General features: G+C 48.2%; 1 protein-coding gene and 1 long non-coding RNA gene across 13 annotated transcripts in view; one reads left to right on the forward strand and one right to left on the reverse strand.

Annotated features, from left to right (window-relative positions):
- AUTS2 (activator of transcription and developmental regulator AUTS2) overlaps positions 1 to 19,928 on the reverse strand; it is a 1,128,325-nt gene that overhangs the window by 175,303 nt on the left and 933,094 nt on the right. The gene's annotated exons all lie outside the window — the stretch shown is intronic.
- LOC111096182 lies at positions 3,223 to 14,866 on the forward strand. Of its 2 annotated transcripts, XR_005360507.1 has the most exons (5): positions 3,223 to 3,508; positions 5,896 to 6,064; positions 8,224 to 8,379; positions 9,107 to 9,775; positions 13,826 to 14,866. It is a non-coding gene; the product is annotated as an uncharacterized LOC111096182 (long non-coding RNA). The 2 variants fall into 2 exon arrangements; XR_005360508.1 differs by lacking the exon at positions 8,224 to 8,379.

Consider the following 19,928-nt stretch of genomic DNA (forward strand, 5'->3'; position numbering starts at 1 on the left):
TCTCATTTTATAGGTCCAGAAAGGCAGCTATCACCCTGTCCTTGAGATCCAGGCCAAGGAACTGGGTCACAGGTGAGTGTGTTTCAACAAGGCCTTTCAGGTACTTCTGGTAGCTAATCCCCTTGGACAGTGCCCAAGACCAACTTGAGTGTTACTTTCTTCTACGTGCTATTGTTACAGGCTGGCTGCAGGGCGGTACCTGGGCAGTGAGTAATGTGCATGATGCAACCAGCAGACAAGTGGTGACTGGTACCCACCACGTAGCCTATTCAGGGAACTGAAGACTGAGTGGGAAGGACACTAGAAAAATGTAGCGGCAGGGGTCACGTTGGCCTTGCCTTCCACACTTTTTGCCTTCAAAATAAGAGCAGAGAGCCTACAGGCCAGTTTGTGTCTTGTTTCCAACCTGGAACATTTCATTAGAAGCTGGGAATCTGTTTTTGACCTGAACCTGTTCCTGACTTTCCAGGAGCTCCGTAACTTGTCTTTTGGTTTTTCTATCTGTTCAGGCTGACTTTGAAGAAGTGCATGGGTGACATACACCGAGAAGGTCACAAAAAGGAGAAAGGGAACTGGGAATTAGATCTTAAAGGTGTTATCAAGTGAGGCACCGTTGATGGCAACGCACCAAACACCCACTGGTTAGAAAGAGAATCCTGGGGTGAACAAAATCCAAGCAGCATTTCTCAGAGATGGCCATCCTTGTCCCTGTTTCTGACATCGTCTAGTTACAGCTAGCAGCAGGCAGGTGTGGGGAGGAACTGTGAATGTTGAGGAGAAACGAACAAAGTGACATTGTGATCTTCAATAATGGACCCTTAGGGAGAGTGCCGAAACTTGGCAATTTGAATTCCTTAAAGTGTACAAATTTCACATTTCCACCTGTGTTGTGTTTTCAAAAATCTGCCTATTGTACAATTTCATGAAAAATAAAAGGAGTCTGCTGTGCCTTGGGCGGAACACAAAAAGGGAGCAGTAAGTCAACAGTGTGAGCCTAGAAGTGGATCTGGAGGTGTAAGGGTTTTCAACAGTTTTATTAGATTTTCATGGCCGTGATGACAAAACAGGGCTGGGAGGAAATGGAAAAACAAACCTGAGTAGAGGTAAGTTCTTAAAATTCTAGGTACCTGGAAGGGCTGAGGCTGGGGGGCACACCAAGAGCCAACGTCTTCCATACCTGCTGTCTCTCCCTAACAACAGGGAATTGTAAGTTTCCAAAGTGCTCTGTAAACTTCAGAACCCGCCATGCAGCATTAAAGATGCACTGCTCTCCCCCTGCCACTGGCCGCCTCTTCTGTAGTGCAATGCAACTTGAATGGCACTCCCTGAGCCTACCCTCAATATGGGAGCTCTCTAGAGCAGGGAGTCCCTGCTCAGCCTGCTGAAATATATAGTCTGCACGTAAGCAAGAGAAAGAAGTCAAGGTACAAATAAATATTATTATTCGAGGCAGTGATTATTTACCGGTGTACGCAAAACCTAGTGATTTCCCAATCTTCTGGAGCTTCTTAGAGAAATAAACACACACATCCCAATGCAGGGTTAAAAGGATTCCCAGAAACCTACACCAAAAAATACAAGAAAATTATCCTCTGAGAAGGGATTTCTCTCCAGTTTCACTGCTTCCCACAAGGGGAACAATTTCACAAGAACATTATAGTAAAGGAAACAATACGCCACCAAAGAGGAAAATAGCATCTTTATAATTACAGATTAGTTCTCAAACAAATTCCACACCTACACACTCACCCTGCTTTGGACTGCTCCGGCGAAGCTCACCCAGCACCCTCAGCTGCCGACGTTTACAACAGCTTAACAGCTCAATCATGAGATTTCTGATGCAGAAACCCCAGACAGCAGAACCCTCCTCTCAAATGACCCACTCGTTTCATTCTTGGGGAATGCTGAACACAGTCACAGAGAGCAGGAATCCGGGCGAATCCCACTGCAGGGGAGTGCTGAGCTTTGATGTCTTTGGAACAACCCAATGTCAGTGTGCTAGTGTCCGAGTTTACCCAACAATTTCTAAGCCGTTGCTGTCTGTATCAGACCGGAGCGAGCAGCCCAAACAAAGTCCTGCTTGGTCCAAACTGGCATGTCCCTTTGTCAGGAATTCATCTACGGTCACATCACTCGAGCCAGGCACCCACATATGTTCCGACTCACTAATTATCCATCAAATGGGGTTCTTAACCCTCATGCTGGTTATTTAAATCCTACCCCATGGCTCCCCCAAGAAATAAAAAGTGCACTATAATTATATAAACTCTTAATTAAACTGAAGAATTCAGTGTTGCCATTACCTGTCAGTAATTCACTCAATCAGGACAGCCGACTTCCATTCACTACGGAACTCCTAATTGCTGCTCATTTTCCTGCTTAGACCTGCCGATCTACCAGGCGCCGCGGCGAGGAGCACCCGCGCCGCTGACCCCTCCCGTCGCGGGACGGCGGCCGCCAGGAGTCGGTCCTCCTCCCGGGCCCCCGCGGCCCCAGGCTGGGGCTTTCCACGGCCGCAGGCGCTCCCCGGGGCTGGGGACGGGCGGCGCGGTCCGCGGAGACTTACCCACGAAGCAAAGGCGGGTCCGGGCGCGAGAATATCCCGGAGCCAGCGCCCGGCTGGAGCCGGCGGCGCCTCGCGTCTGGGAAGCGCCCGAGGTCACGGCGGGCAGGAGCGGCGCCGCGGGGCTCGGCGGGCAGGTGCCGGCGTCCGCGCCATCGCCCGCGGTGCTCGGGCAGCGGGGCCAGCGCCCCGGCCTCTCGCGGGCGTGGATGGGCGCGGGGCGGCGGGGGCGCGGGGCGGGGGCGCGGGGCGGCTCCGGGGCGGGGCGGCGCGGGGCGCGGGGGCGCGGGGCGCGGGGCGGCGCTGGCGCGGGGGCGGCTCCGGAGCGGGCGGTCTCCGCGGAGCCCCGCGCGCCCCCGCCCGGCCCGGCCCGCCCGGCTCCACCCGCGAACTCGGCGCCGCTCGCGCTCGGGCCCGGCGCTCCTAATGAGCCCGGAAGAGTGACACCCGCGGAGGGGAAACTTGACAATTTATCCCCGGCCCGGGGGAGGTCACCCGCGGTGCACGCGCCGATTGGCTGCGCCGCGAGCCCGGGCGTGCCGGCTGGGGTCTCGCGGCCGGGCGGGGTGAGCGCCCACTCGGCAGCCTCGGCTCCCGGCTCCCGGCTCCCGGCTCCCGGCTCCCGGGGGGCGGGCGGGGAGGGCAGGCGGGGACGCGGCCTGGGTAGCCCGGGCGGCCCCGAGGCGCGCTGAGGCTTGGGGCTGCGCGACAGGTCGGTCGTCGGCGCCTGGGACCACTGACCCGCCCCACCCATCCAGACGGCTGGTCTGCCAGACACGCTCCTTGCTGTTTGGGGTTTTAGACGTCACAGTCTGTACTGGAGTCTTCCGCCTGACAACCGGCTCAAGCCATTTACAGCCAGAAGAGATTCTGAATGAAGCATTTTCTCTAACTTCATGGTACAGAGGAGGAACGGAAGATGCAGGGGCGCAGGGACTTGGGAAGGTGAGTGGGTGGAAGGCTGCCGGCCACAGGCCTCCTCCTAAACATGTCTCAAGAGCTCCGGGCTGCCCTTGTGGCCCGCCTTCCTTGCAGAGAGCCCCAACCTTGGAGACGTGCCCAGGAATGCAGCCCAGCACCAGATGCATGCCCTTTGGGTCACCCACAACCAGACGCTGGTGAAGTCAGGGAGCATTATCTCCATCGTACACATTAAGAAGGGAGGCTTGGCGTGGTTTAGAGACATCCTTGGGCCTGGGCTGGTAAGCGACCGAGTGGCCATGCAAACCCAGCCCTCTACTCGCTGAGTTTCAGCCACAACACCTCAATGGCCTTCATCGCAGAGGTGTGCTGGGGGGAGGGGGGGCACTTGCAAATATCACCAGGCCCCTAAAAGAGGCTGCTTCAATGCCAGCTTGCATGTCTGCCCACCAAGCAGCAGTTCTTACTGCCCACCCCATTTTTGGTGGTTCTGGACACATTTATCCCTCACTAAAGTTACTGCACTCACCCACTCCTAGCACCCTTTCTGCTGTCTCTAGTCTGGCCTTTGCAACTTCTCTCCACAGAAATGGAAGGAAAGTATCAAAGTGGGGTAGACAGAAGCAGAAGCTGCAGAGAGCTTCTCCTTTGCGCTCAGGACCAGGGAGCTGCCAAAATTGTTATCTGTGGTCTTTGAATGCACAAATTCCAGAAGGGCTTCTGACCTGGTTGCCTCGTGTCTGGAATTTGAATTTACAGAGCTCAGCACCTGAACCACTCTGTTATGTTTCTGAGCAGGGATCCAGGCCTGCTATCAAAGCACAGGTTCTCAAAGTGTGGTCCCTGGACCAGCATCATCTGGGAACTTGTTTCAAATTCAAGTCCTTGGACCCAACCTCAGACCTACCTGGGCAGAAACTCTAGGGCAGTGGGGCCCACAGCCTGCATTCTTACAGGCCTTTCAGACCATTCTGGTGCATGCACAAGTTTGAGAACCACTGGTTTCAGCCCCAGTCAGAGCTCTGCTAGGAGGGGGTATGAATAGATTTGGGCATGTCAGTTTTTCTTCTCACCACTCTTTAAGATCACTGGCCTGACCCCATCTTCAGTTCATTTCCAGGCTAGAGGTCACAGGAATAAGGGCTGGCTGCTGGGCCACTCATGTACTGTGCCTGCCCTGCTGGCCTATGTACTGAGGTCACAGGGGGAGCTTTAAAAGCAGCCAGATGTTACTGTGGAGAGACCCTGACACTGAGGGGAACAAGCCTCCTATCCCCACTGAGGGGACCTGTGGTCCAACTGTACCCAAGGACTCAGCTTTCCCATCCATTCAGTGGGAGAAGCAGTCCCTCACTTGCCATCCTAGGTTTGGTGGCGACTCAACAGCACTTTGTACCTTAGGGAGAAAAATAAAGTGTGGTTGATAATATACAGGGCTTGCTGAATCCCTGCTCCATGATCTCCACTAATTAAGGGATGCGCCACCTACGGCACTGGACTCGGGTCTCCAGCTAGCATCTGGCCTTGATTTGAATGGGAAGGCGGGATGCTCAGCTTTGAACATCATTCAAATGGGGGGCTTCTGGGTGGTGCCGCCTCCCCCCAGGTGGATGAGGATTGAGTAGGGAGTGCAGTGGATAATACTCCTGTCTCGGTCCCGGTCTTTATGGACTCACAGGTCCTTCACTTGTGAAATAGTACATTCTCATTTAATAAAATATCAAAAAAATATTACCAGCTTAGGTTATTCAGTGCTTAGTGCATGCCAGGAAGCATTATTCGTAGTGCCTTTTTTGTGTTAATGCCTCAGAACACCCCAACGAAGTAGGTGTTGTTACCCCTATTTTACAGGTGAGAAAGTGGAATTATAAACATGTCAAAAAGACCTGTCCAAGGTCACTGAACTGTTGAGTGGCAGACCTGGGTTCAAACCCAGGCAGCGTGGCTCCCAAACCCAAGTCCCTTAACTGCAGTGTTAACACTGCAGTGCTCGTAGCAGAAAGTTAAGAGAAAGAAAGAGGACTCTGTCCATCCCTCAATGGTTCATATCGAATAAACACACAAACACGTAGGCTATATTGCTGACAGATGTGGTTATTTTTTAGTATGTGTTGAACTTTCTAAATTTTATCAATGACCTAGTATTACATTTGAAACCTGCATCACTTTTTAAAAAAGATTAGAGAGAGAGCAAGAGAGAGCGAGCACGTGAGCAAGGGGAAAGGCAGAGGGAAAGGGAGAGAGTCCCAAGCAAACTACCCCTCTGAGCACAGAGCCCTGACTCAGGGCTCCATCTCACGACCGACCCTGAGATCATGATCTGAGCCGAAATCAAGAGTTGGATGCTCAACCACCTGAGCCACCAGGGGCCCTGAAACCAGCATCATTTTCAATCGCTCTTATTTTTACAGACTAGAATGTCTTTGGAGGGCTCAGCCATGAGGGGACCCTTGAAACTCCCAGGAGGCTGAGAGGTTTGTTTCTACACGTTCGGTAGGTGCATAGTTTTGAGAGCTGTGCCAACTGCAGTGCCCGCCACACCGAGGGATGTTGGATTACCTGCTCAGCAGTCAGGTCCAGGTGAGAGAGGGGCCAGCAAACAGTGTGCAGGCATGCATGGCCTACAGAGTGTGCAGCAGGCGGCGGGCAGGAGCAAGGGCACCAGGTGCTTTAAGGACATGTGGGTCATCCTGTCACCAGGGAGCAAGACATCCCGTCAGAGTGGGCTGGTATGGCTCTCAGAACTCCTCCCCCCAGCAAATGGGGGAGGGCATGTCTTATGAAGTGAAAGCTTCTAAATGGGCCACAGCAGATCGGGTCTGGCATACCACATCCGGTGAACCCTGGCCTAAGGTCACATCCAGGGGCACCCACTTTTCCTCGTTTGCTCTTATGGTTTCCCCAGTCAAGGGGTGTGGGCAGGGAGATATTAGCACTGTTTTCTTCTGAGCCTTACAGAAGCAGAGACGGGTACTCAAGTCATGATTGGAGGCCGGCCTGGGCAAGAGTGTGCATTTGCCATGCATGTTGCTAATCTACGTAATCCGGACAAGGAAACATTCACTACGGTTCCCTTTAACTCTGAAGCCAGTTAAATAAAAGCAATTAAGCAGGCACTTTACTTATTAAAAGTGTCACAAATATCTATACAATGAAACTAAACTCACAGAGCTCTCCCAGAAAAGCTGCAGCACATCAGGAAAACCACATGGTACAGAACTAGTTTGCTTTCTGGGAGGGTTTTATATTCACAGCTACAGTGTATGTGTGTTACAACTGGGAAATCTGTTACGTTTGGTTGACAACTCAGAAAGGGTTTCTACATTCCTGCCATAGCCCTGGGAGAGCTCCACACCCAAGGAGAGATTATTTTCATGTATTTAGTCATAAGGGCTCTAGTATATTTATGACTTAACAGAAACTTCTTTTCTGTCATACGAATATAAAACGATGATGACTGGCTCAAAGGTCTGCACTGACAAGCTCAGGGATAAGGAAGCTACCGTATTAGTCTGACGCTACCTTTCTCTTGAAACAAATCCTCACGGCTGCCACGCTTAGTATCGTGTGGCTTAAGAGTCCCTAAAATAAAGGAACAGTGTGCCCCCAAAGAACTGGCAACTGAGGTAACTGGGAGACAGTTAAGAACAAGTGATTCACACTCAGAAGGACCCTAGCTCTGAAGCTTACTCAGACGCCAGCCCTGTGGACTTGGCAAATCACATCGACCTGCCCACGCTCTGGTGTCCTGTGGGGCAGATGCGCCCCATGTCACTCCCCTGGCAGGCCTCTGTGAGGGTAAGTGCAGTACCCAAGGGAGGCATACAAAAGCCAAGGAGAACTGCCCTCCAGCTAGAGGGGCTTGTCAGTACTTCCCAGAGTCCAGGGTTCCCTGTGGCAGGGACTCTGCAGATACAGAAATGCACAGACAAGCCCCTGGCCACAGCTCGGTGAGGCTGCTGTTAACCTAAGCACAGCTGTTTGCCACCAAGTTCCAGGCACAGTGTGAACATGTAGGCCACAGAGGCCCAGTGGGTCATGCCTCTGCAGACTGCTCTCACTCGTTTTGAAGAGGGAAAGAAATGTTTCTAGGCTCTGTGGGAGGGAATGGTGGGGATGTTCTGGTGGCTAGCAGCCAAGTAGGGAGCTGGAGGGGAAGAGGAGGCTGCTTCCATGAGAGGCTTTGTCACACAGGCCTGAGAATCACTCCTGTCCCTCCCAGAATCCCCCTAGAACTTGAGGGGATGAGCTAAGGAATGGAAGCTGAACAGAAACTATTGTCTTAGCTCCATGACTTTGTAGGCCATTTTGTTCCCCATTGGGGTTTTGCAAACAAATGGGCTTGCTTTGGATTCCTCATCCTGCAAGTCCAGATGACAGTCTGGTTCCCAACATACTCAGTCCACACGCGGCCCCCACCTCTCCCACTGGGAGAGCTCAGGTCTCCTAGTCCCCACGTGGGGAAGGAGTGGAAGGAAATCCACCCTAGGCCCTTTCTCCGTGCGGCTGGAAGGAGCGGGCGCACCGCCCGGCTCAGCCTAGTAGTGCATGCTTAGGAGGCCATGCTCCTCACCACCACCGCCACCACCACTGGAGGCCAGTGCTGGGGACAGGACCCCCACCCGCTGTGGGAGCGCCCACCTTCCTACCGGTGCTGTCGCCATAGGAAATGCTCCAGAGGGATTCTGGAGGACACGGGGTAGCTGACAAATGTTTCAAAGTAGATGCTTCACTTTCAGGAAACATATGCTTTGTAACCCCCGCTACACAGACCAGTCTGGATCTGCTTAGATCTCAGAATGGAAGGCTTTCTAAAGGAAAACTCCAGAAATACCTGAATTCAGATGTAAAAAACTGTGCGAGAATCAAGAACAAAGCCAGGGAAAGCAGAGGGAGTGAGTAACCTTTCATTTCAAGCTGCTTTCCCCGCTAGAGATAGTCATGATCTGTGCAGCACTATTTGATGCAAATGCCTCTACGAAAAGAGCCAGTGGATAATAGATAAAAAGATTATCTGTGACATTACAAAAAAATGAAAGTTTAAAAATGGCTACAAGTCCCTTAAAAAAAAAAATCCTAAACTTTATTCAGTCTTGTTGAAAGGCAACAGCAGCACTGTGCTTTATTCAGCCCCTGGGGCCCCTGTCTCTTCCGCCATTGTTCTAATGCCTCCACCAGCTCATCAGTTTTCAAAAATCTTTCCTGCTGGTTTCTCTTTGCTGGAAACATAAGGTCCAAGAAGCTATCACAGCCCTGTTTCTTTTTCCTAACTTCACTCTGATGCTAGAAATTCAAGTGCCGCAGCTTCTGCCCCTCTCTCTTCCCTGCTCTGCTGTCCCCCTCTGTGCTAAACCACCGGCTGCACACTTGATTTAACAGATGAATTACAGATTCAAGGCATGGGTTTCCAGGGCAGGGAAGAGTCTGATTTTTGTCCAGGTCTCTCTTGATTGGCTCAGCATGGAAGTCTTTCATTTAATGGGCCAGGTCCTGCTGAGAACACCTCTGCTGGCACCACACCGATTTCTTTCTTTGCTGGAGAGAGGAGCAGAGATCGTAAAGAGAGCTTTTCCATCTTCCAGATTTCTGGTGTGCTCACTACATATCATTCTTTTCAAACAGAGCATCATGAGTATAACCCAAGACTCCGGGAAACATCGGATTCATTTGACCAGCCATCTTTGATCTCAAAGCTGGCGAGGCATGGAAGGACTGTTTGGAACACCTAGGCCATGAAAACATGCCTTTCTTTGTCTTCCACCCAAGGAGGAGGCAGCATGGTGTGGCAAGGCATTGCCAAGGTCTGCGGTTGGACTACCTAGTTCAAATCCCAGCTCCACCACCTGCTTGCCAGGCTGACTTTGAGCAAGTTCCAGTGCCTCAATTTCTGCACTTGCCAAACACAAAAGATTATTACACTGAAGTATGTGAAGTTGCCGGCATTTGACTGTTTTTGAATACAATGAGATTAGACCCAATCATCTAAAGCTGCTGATATGTGACTGTTTTTGACATATAAAAATGGCAATTTCACGCGGCTGATCCAAAAACCTGCTTCAACAGGTGACTTTGTAGTGAAAGCAAGAAACTGTATTAAGTGTTGTACCAAAGAGCTGGTGTGTGGTATGCCCTCAATATAGGTCAGTTGTTGCGGTCTCTGTAAAGAGGCTCATATCAACCACTGGCTCTATGCAGATCACTATCCCAGGTGCCCAAAGTATGGGGCTCCTAGGTAGCTCAGCCAGTCAAGCCTCCAACTCCTGATCTCAGGGTTATGAGTTCAAGCCCCAGGTAAGCAACCAAACATAAAAGGCCCAAACCAAAGAGCTGCTGGCTTGCCAAGGACCACTTGCCCGTGTGAAAGAGTACTAACAGCACAGTGGGTACGAGAAGATGTGTGCTCAGGCCAAACCCTACGTTCTCATGCCTCTATGTTCTCAGGTCTAATTTCCTCTTGAAAAAGCATTCCCATGTGGAATCCCTTCTCTTTCTGGGGGCCATCTTACTCACTCATAGCAGCTTTCATAAGCTAGTCAGTATGACTAGGACTTATGCCTACACCTACTTGACAGAAATTCTGGAAATATGCTTGAAAATACACATCAGCTGTAAAGATTAAAAGTAATGGGGAGAAGGGGGAGCAGGTCCTTTCTTTGCCCAGAAGTATAGTCTCTGGGGGCCAGACAATTCTGAGATTGGGACTAGAGGCGGTTATGGTGTTTGCCAAGGAAGGTTCAAGCCTAAAAATGCAGTCTCCTGGGCAGAAGGAAAGCTTCCTCAAGATTATTCCAGGAGGATTCCCTCAGATTTCAGTATGATTCTTTGGGCCAGCACAAAGTTCTCTAGTGGATGCCATGTCACCTGGCCCTCCCCCTTGAAGGCCTTCCCTAAGACTGCACATTTTTCTTTGTACCCTTGGGTATCAGCGTTCTCCCCGAGGTAAAATACAGAGCCTAATTCCTGCTCCTGGCAACCTCCTCTCTAAAAGCCAACAGCAATTCTTGAAATGCTGGACCTTAAATATAATCTCCCCCTTCACTATATACACATACCCTCTTACACTTTAATGCAATCATTTCCCCTCCACGTTGACCTAATCATAATTATCTTGAAAGCTATTTTAAGTTAAATATTTCTGCCTCCAAAAATAAAGGATAATATAAGAATATATGTAAGGAAGACAGCCTCCATCCAACTGAAATATGTATTTTGAATACCTTTTCACAGAGACACTGTCACTAATTTGATTATTTATTATGCATAGTATGGTATTTACACTTTTGCTATGTCTGTGCATAATTTTTTTTTTAAATTGTGGTCTTGTTCTGGACTTTTTTGGAACTTGATTTCATCAGTTTTGTTCAGTCTGTATCCTATAACTTTTCAGCAAGGTTCTGATTCATGGGGCCATTTAAGGCTTGTAAATTACCTTGAATGAACTGGCAAGCTGTGGGGTGATAGCTAGGATGACTATATCATGTCACATTCAAACTGAGGTGTTCTTAAGAGTGGAAGGGGGGCTGCTAACAACTATGCCACCCATAAAACTGGACTGACCCAGGCAAAGCAAGACATATGGTCATCTTAGTGGTGGCAGGTCAGTTCCTGCTTTACTATGTGTGATTAGCTTGACCAGTTGGAAGCCTTTGCCACAAGTTTCCAATGGGCCTCTCAGAATGAGTCAGTTAGTTTGTGCCTTTTATCTTTTTTTTTTCCAGCAGCAAGCCATTACTGGGACCCCCACTTTCCTCATTAATAAATGGAGATTCTGGAAGCGGAGGGGCCTCTTAACACCATTCTTGTTGCCCCTCTGGTGCCCGTCTGTGTTGTGGAGCACCAACAGTCCTGCGGGAAGCCACGGAGCCCTGCCAAGGAGCAGAGCATCATTCCTGTGTGTCAGTCCGCTGCTTCCACATCAGGGCAGGGACAGGTGGCTCTTTTCAGGCCCTCCCAAAGCTGACCGGTCAGGCTCTCCAAGTGCTTTTACACACAGCATCTTAATAATCTTGTTCCTATGGAAATGAGCTTTATTTCTCATCAGGTTTTCTCTCTGCTCTCAACTGGCTAGTGATGCACCCCTCAGATTTGAAATTATGCTGAATTTGATATTTGCTAAGTAAGTAAATAGAGCCAAAAAGTATCAGAGGAGTCAGTAATTTTAGCTTCCCTTTGAGGGGAAAAAAAAAAAAAATCAGACCCTGAGCTTCTTGAATACTTTGAGAAGCAGAGCGTGGAGGTGCGAGAAGAAGCTATCAGCACTTCGGGTGGGGCTGGGCCAAGGTCACGTCCAGTGCAGGGTGGGGTGGGGGCAGGTGCACGTGTCTGGAAGTGAGGGCAGCAGAGATGGGGGCATGCCAGCCTCCACCAGGGCTCCGAGGCACACGCCTTGCTCTTTGGCTCAGCCTGGCGGGATGGGCGACTTCAGAGGCCAGACCGGTGCTCACAAACCCAGATCGGTGAACCGGTCATCTGTAGAGGGGCTCTGGGCCGCCATACACATGGCTTTCTGGGGCCTACATCTGTGCGGCCTCCCGGCCTGGCTCTGGTGTGCTGCTCGCTCCGGCTCAGGGCTCCGCCTGCCCCCCAAGATGCCTCTCTCATTCTGGCTCTGTGTCTAGGCATTAAGATGCACAGCCATCTCATCAAGGCCTGTTCCCTCCCAAATTGCATTTGACCAGTTTCATTTCTGCCTGAAATTAAAACATGGGATTTATCAATCCCAAACTGTCACAGCGTGAATGAAACCCTAGAAATAAATCCAGTCTAATGACAGAATGATCCCGAGACCTCAGTGGGAAACAAGATACTTTGTTTAATAATTATCAGCCTCTTTCAGAGCCTGTCTGCCAAAGCTGTGGTGTCAAAAGCAGCAGAGAGAAGAATTTTTCCCCCAGATTTCATCCTGAGAAAGACTGAAGCCATTTAAAACCAGGCTGGATGCTTTTGATTTACATTTCTGATATTAAAAGCAGAGCGGCTGTCTGCATTTATGCTACAAGGCATTGCTTCAGAGCAAAGAAACAGGGTGGTGGCAGGGATCCAGTTTACTAATGAACAAGCTTATCTGGAGGAAAACAGCTTTTCACACCGTAACAAACAATGAACACCTCTTAGATAACAAATTCAATGGCAAAAATATCGCATTGTACATGTCACAGTCCTATAATTTAATGGAGGCACTTGCAGCATTAGTGGTTTACATTAATTTTTAAATTAATTTTGTTTGGCCCGCAGGGAAAATATTTTCTTTTTTGTGTCTGATATCCTGCAGCTCATTAACACTGCTTACTGCTGCTCTACAATACTATCCATAATCGTCCACTTGGTAGCCAGAGGCCATTTTTTAAAGACAGAAAGCTGGAAGAGGGGCAGAAAGCAGGCTGTTCTGCTCCCTTCTACAAAGAAAGACTCGCAGCTTGACAAAGCTGCCCAGCAGCCAAGGAAGCAGAGGCCTCTGGAGGCCTTTGAACTGGGCGGGTACAGGTGTCAGCGGTCTCGGGGATCTTACTGCCTCCATTCACCATTGCTTCCCCCAAAGCAGTGGCTCTGGGACTGATGATGCTCAGAACCATCTGGGCAGTTTGGGTAAAGACAGAGATCTCGACAGGCCCCACCTTCTATCCATGAATCATCTCCTGGGTCTGTCACCTCTCCCACGAAGGGGTTAACTACTGGCTACCGAGAAAACAGGCCCCCTCTCCATCTGCCTGGGGCATGGAGATCAGGGAATTCACTGCTAATCACTGCGGTTGTGATTTCTGATTTCAACTGGCAGCAAAGAGAATTGAACTGGCGTCCCCTGAGAGCAGCCAGCTCCACAAGGCAGACCTCGAGCTTGTTAAGCTGTGGTGCTGCCATGCGATTATCAATTTTAAATTAATCTCCCCAGTCTCTTTAAAGTGGTTGCTAAAAATATAATCTCTGGGATATCTTACGGTAAGACTTAACTAAAGGGAAAAATTTGGATAATAATTAAGTGCTTCCCTCCATCTAAGCTTCCTGTAAAACACTTCTGGAGACTTGGATAATCCACCGGCAGCAAGAAGGCCAGCCAGGGACAGTCTCAGGGTGTGAGTGAGCTGGCTTATAAGTTACACACTTTCCCTAAATAAAACTTAAATGGGCAGTATGCTTTTGGACAAAGGTTAAAGATACAGTACTACACTGTATTAAAACAAATCCTTCCCTATTTTTAACCCAAAGAGGTTTGGGAGGGGAAGCCAGAAAAAATTGTCTAGACATACTTTTGCTAAGCTCACGAGGGAGTTGTTACAAATTCACTTTACAGGGACATAATCAAGGTTATATATACAACACTTTTTTTTTTTTTTTTTTTTTAAGGCAGCACCATGGTGGGACAATTTGAACAGAGATAGGAGGAGTTCCTAGTCCTAAGGCAGGGGCTCTCTGTGGAAACCCCTCTGGCCCTGTAGAGGATCCAGTCAAAGCAGATGCGGTTTCTAAGAGCCACTAGAAACCATGAAGAAGAAGGAAACCAACAGCGATCCATTAACAAAACACACCATTCCGCGCACTGCAGCTTTCTGCCAGATGAAAAGGCGAGTCTACACCTGGAATCCTGGGAAGTGGCAAGTCTCAAGTGGCCCCTGGGGGAACACCAGTGGTAATTTTCCCTTCCCCTTTCGCTGACCTTCCTGTTTCTCTGGGCAGCATGGTGGGAAGACTGGGTCATTAAAAGCAAGAGCACACGAACAACTTGATGGGCTTTCTCCATGAGGTGGCACAGCTGGGGAATGCAGGCCCAGAAGACCTGGAGGAAGCCCTCTCAGGCTCCCTGGTGCTTTGGCCACTCAGCTTGATAAGAGGACTGGAGTGGGTGGGGGAAATGGGGTGACAAGGCAAGAAGAGGTGGGAGAAGGATGCAGGTCTCAAAAGGGCCGAGAACATAGACTTTTGAGCCATTTCCACATCACCATGCTGTGCCTTCTTTTAATGATGACCATAAAGAAAACCCCCAACTTTGTAAAATTTCATTGATTCAGTACCTTCCTTTCTTTAATAAAAACATAAAAAGCATAAAAAACATAATGCATTACCTCTACTAACAACTAGATGTGTGACTTTGGAAAAGCTACTTAATATCATGGACCTCTGTGGTCAAAGAAGTGGGTTGGTTAAAGAAGCTCCAGAATTCCGACTATATTATTCTGGGTAAAAGCAAATTCTGTCGCACACAGGCCAAAGCTCAATTTGGGCCCAGCCTTGACCAAAAGATGAAAAACAGAATGGAGAACTTTAAGATAGACACGTTTGAACCATATGAACAATGTAAAATATAAGGGCTTTTTTTTTTTTTAAAGTCAACTATACCAGAGCAAATGATTGCCAGAACAAAGATGAAATAAAAGGGATTGTAAAGTATTTTTCACACAGGTGGAAGGTTCTTCAAACCTTTGCTGAATGAAAATATAGCTCTCTGGGACGCGGGGTCTGCCTCTGTTAAAGCTCTGGTTAGGTGGGGAGGAGGGGGTTGGGACAGTGAACATGTCTGCGGTGGATCACAAACAGGGTTTGAGACAATTCGTGCATATTTCATCTTTGCTGGCCCAGGGAGTCTTGACTTCAGCTGTTGTTACAGATCTACTTGGAAATCTGATGAAAGCCACGTACCTTCTTCTGAGGCGAATGTACAAGTACACAAATAAACAAAACTTTAAATACATGTTCACTGGTGCCCAGGGCTCCCTGGAGCTCATCCACAGATTCCGCAGTGGTGTATGAATCGCAGGTAAAACCTCCTGTGTTAGGTCCAGACACTAGAACATCTGTTTGCTCTCCCATTGCTTTGGAGGTTTTAGAGTTCCCATTTTCTCAAGAAGAAATTTATTTTTCAATTAAAAAATAACCCGACTCTCCCCATAACCCAAGCAATTCTACAGGGAGTCCAGTGTGTTTGGCCAGAGAGCAGGTTGATAAAGAGAAGACCTGAAGGTGTGGCCCTAATGGCCAGGGTACCTCCAGAGGGAGGGTCTGGATCCTATGCCTTCACTTGGAACCCTTTTTTCCATTGGAGAGAATTCTTCCCAGCAAATAAGAAGGTGTCCCCCCACTCCATTGGAGACTGCCCTCTTTCTGACCTATTTTATCCACCTTTTTGACCTGCCTTCCTTCCCGAAGAACTAATAGGAAATGCGGCACTGGGCGAGGGGGAAGACGGGCAGGAAGCACCCTCCTGGAATGTCAATGATGCCGAGGCATGCACACCTACCCCATTCCCATTCAGCAGGCAGCCAAGCTCCTGCACAGGGCACATCTGCATAGTTTAAGGTCAATATGAAACCAGCCTGGCTTCCAGTGCCGAAACTCCACTGTTTTCAGGGGTTGCGAGAACAAAACTGTCAAGGATGTTCACTATAATTGGCACTGGGCTGCTGGCAGCTAAAAGATGAAATTTTCTTTGAGACTCAATGTATTATCGAGGAGTATGGCTCCACCAAGCCAGTGCTGGTGATTTTCAGAGGCACTGTATTGAAGATGCCCACATCACTAAAATGGTTGGATCTTTGGGGGTCTGCGTCCTGGCAAGGAAAGCATCTTAGAGGGTGTCCTGCCGACACCATAAACTTCACTGGCCTGCAGAGCAGCCGGGCCTCCTCTGTAATCTTCTGCTTCTTCCTTCCAGGCTGATTATGAATCATGCTTGAAGAGGGGACAAATGGTGGCTGAGGGCGGGTTCTCCCCCACTTCCCACTCCAGCCAATCTCCCACCTAAATGGGTCCAAAACCCTCTCCTCCACAAAGTGACAAACGATGCACTAAATCAGTGGAACTGTGAATTCAATCACTTAAGCCTGAATGGAGAATGCCCTACAAGATGGATTCCATCACATTAAATACCTTGACTCATGTCGGGAGAACGCAGTCTACAGACCACAGAAGGCACAGCCTGAAAAATGATTTATTAATTGCACCTATTCTGTCCTATCTCTGGACACTTGGAACTCATGTCTCCGACACTTATGAAGATGTGATGGAATGTTCCATCAGTAGAGATGTGAACAAGACTGCTAACCTGATTTCTGAGGTGCCAAGGCAAAGAGGAAGAAACAAGACAGCACCAATTTTTTATTAGCAAATTGCTTAGGGAAGAGAATTCCATTGTTTCAAGGAAAAAAAATCCTTAGGAGCTGAACTGTTCATCTCAATTATGGTTGGATTATTATTAGGAAAGATTAATATTTGCTAATGTGACATTTATCAGCACTGTATATTGAGACAGGAAAGTTGCCAAATCTGAGTTTTCCAACATGTGCCTCCTTGATTGTTATTTTTTTTCCCGAAGAAAAGAGAATAGACCTTAGGAGTATTAAATTTGTTAGTTTGGTTTTGGCTAACAGCATCCTTGACCAAGTAAGCATCCAAGGGAAAATAATTTACTGGAAGGTATGTTTCAATGTCACAGATAGGCTTTATTTAAAAAAAAAAAAAAAAAAGGAATGAAGAGAATATGGCTAACTGTGGACAAGAACAGCTTCATGAGGTCTGACTATGGAATGGCCTTATGTCTTAACTCTCTTAGAACTTGGAAAAATGAGTGAAGAGGGTGCTGTGCTTTATTTTTTAATTAACTCAACGGCCAGTCTACCAGTAGCTTAATGTTTCAGTGCTGTAGTTAACTCTCTGTGTAGTTGGAAGAATAAGAATTATTTTGGCAAGATGGGGTGAAACGTGTCCCAGACCAGAGTGAGGCTGTTTGATTCCTAGGGCCATCTTCATCTCAGCTAGCTTCATCTGTCAAAAGAGAGACAGTGGGGCCAGAAAATGTACAGTGTTCATACCTCTACTTCATGCCATATTCACAGCAGACATCACGAGTCAATCCAGCCTTTGGCTCCTTTTGGCCCAGAGCTCTCAACATGGGCCTCCAGCAGCCACCTGGAGACTAGCACTAGGGCAGCTGAAACCTATCAGGCAACACTAGCCTAGATGAGCTTGAAGGCTCTTTCTAGCTTTACATTTGTAGGGAATCTTCTGTAAATTATTTTCATACCCTGCTGGAGGTCTACGGGGGATAAAAGGTATATGGACAAAAGACCATTTTATGAGTTTACCAGAGAGGGGAAAAAATGGAAAACATAGCTTAGTGAATTGTTTTCATGGCTCCAATGATTGGAGAAACAGAAAAACAAGGACTGCCACGCTTGAGAGTCTCCAGAGCCCAAAAACTCCCTATGCCATGAGCTAAGTAACTAACTCTCACCACAGCTGAGGCTGTACATCAACTTGCATAGCACCCTTGTCTATAAGCCCAAAGTGCCAATGGCCTCAGACAAGTCAACACCAGTTTAGTTAGCTAGAGTGGTACTAGGTAATGTGGTATATCATTTAGCCTGCCTTGGATCAGGAAGGATTTAAGGTAGCTTTCAAGATAATGGAAAGAAAAATCTTTGAAAAATTACTGGTAGATGAGAAGGACGAAGAAACAAGGTACATAGGTATAGTCTTGATAAGAATGAGGTTTGTCTGCCAGCTACCTGTCACTTATAGCACGAGGGCAACAAAGCCAGCTCTAGGATTCCAACAGCTACTGGAAAGAGGGAAATCTCCTCAGTTGTAGTTCACGGGAGTCACCAGATACAGAGAGAGTGTTCAGAAGAAGTCCAACTATTCCCAACTCTACATCCAGAGGGCTATTTCTCCCCAGAGTCTACAGAAAGGAAACAATACGCAATGTGCAACACGGTATCTTGCCACATTTGTTTAGAAGCTGGCAATGAGTTTCATGTGGGCCGTTGCTATCCCAAAGCAGAATGCAGTGAAAGTGAACTCTGGTTCTCTTGTACTTTGGCTTACTCCAGAGGATGTGCAGTACTATTTCCCAAACTACACAGTCCAAGGGACCTATGAAATGTTAACAGGTATTTAAGGCCAAACCTGTTTGGTGAATGCAGCACACTATCACCATGCCCAATCCCACCCTTCCAGATAAGTTTGCTTAATTTGATTTAATCAATAATTCTAAAGATTTTATTTTTAAGTCATCTCTACACCTAACATGGGGCTTGAACTTACAATCCTGAGATCAAGAGTCACATGCTCTCCTGACTGAGCCAGCCATAATTCTAAACTCCATAACTCTAAACAAAACCCTCTATCCTAGGTACATCTATTAATGTCTTATGGGGAACTAATACCAGGAAACATTTCAGAAAAATGCCAATCTAGAGGAAAAGGATTGTATATTTTTACAGAATTTTTCTGAAACATGTCCCTCAGTGAAGTTTTGAGAGCTGCTGGATGGCAGTGAGTCTGAGAGGTGTTTCCTGGTGATTATCCAGGTGTCAAGTCTCAATTGCCAGTTGGAAGGGAATGCATGTGCCCCAACAGATAGCCATACTGGGTATATGGACAAACCAAGACTCTAAGAGCTGTTAAGTCCAACCTTCTAACTGTTAGAAGGTTCCATAACGTCTCTTCTACACTTCCTAAAGGGAAATGCTACTGTGGGTCAAGGACAAGGTGGCGTCTTCAAGGACAGACAAAAGGTCCCTGTGATAGAGGGAGGTTGTGTGTGAGTTGAGCCAGGACTGCACCTCCTCTGGATCTCCTGGATCCCTCTGTTTGGCCCATTTCTTTTTTTAATTTCAGGGGCCCAGAGGAGAGCAGCCACTAGGCTGGCCACTCAGTCCAGGCATCATAGTTTGGAGTAAGGGGAGCCACTGAAACTTATGGTCCAGTGGGGGATCAGACTTGAATTTGGGACCCAAGACTCAGCTGGTAATAAAATAACATACAGGGATCCCTGGGTGGCGCAGCGGTTTGGCGCCTGCCTTTGGCCCAGGGCGCGATCCTGGAGACCCAGGATCGAGTCCCACATCGGGCTCCTGGTGCATGGAGCCTGCTTCTCCCTCTGCCTATGTCTCTGCCTTTCTCTCTCTGTATGACTATCATAAGTAAGTAAAATAAAAAAAAAGAAAATTTAAAATAAAATAAAATAACATACATCTATCTATAGTCCCCTTTGGAAACCTAGGAGGCCAATTAGGGATTTGGATCCCCGGATGCAGTTTCTCTTGAAAACTCAACTAACAGGAGTCTCTAAGTCCACGAAGCACTGACCATATATATGAAGAATGACGATCTACCCACCAACTGGAGATAACGCTACTGTCTTTCTCCAAAAGTAATTACTACTCCTAATCTAAAACTTTAAAATAAAATACCTACCAAACAACGACAAAGCAAACCCTTAACGAGAGGCACGGCAGGACTGTCGTCAAGCATGCTGGGTGGTACGCTAGCAGGCGCGGAACAACCCAACAGTGTATTACGGCAGGTTATTTCTGAAGTTCCCGTGATGCGCTCCTAATGGGTATAAGGATGTGCTGACTTCCAAAGTGGGACTGACAGGCCCGCAGTTAACTGTCATTTCCATCACAGACTTAATAGCTTTGCCAGGCATCCTCCCAGCAAACGAAGAGAA

This window comes from Canis lupus, chromosome 6 (genome assembly GCF_011100685.1).
Source record: "Canis lupus familiaris isolate Mischka breed German Shepherd chromosome 6, alternate assembly UU_Cfam_GSD_1.0, whole genome shotgun sequence".
NCBI lineage: Eukaryota > Metazoa > Chordata > Mammalia > Carnivora > Canidae > Canis > Canis lupus.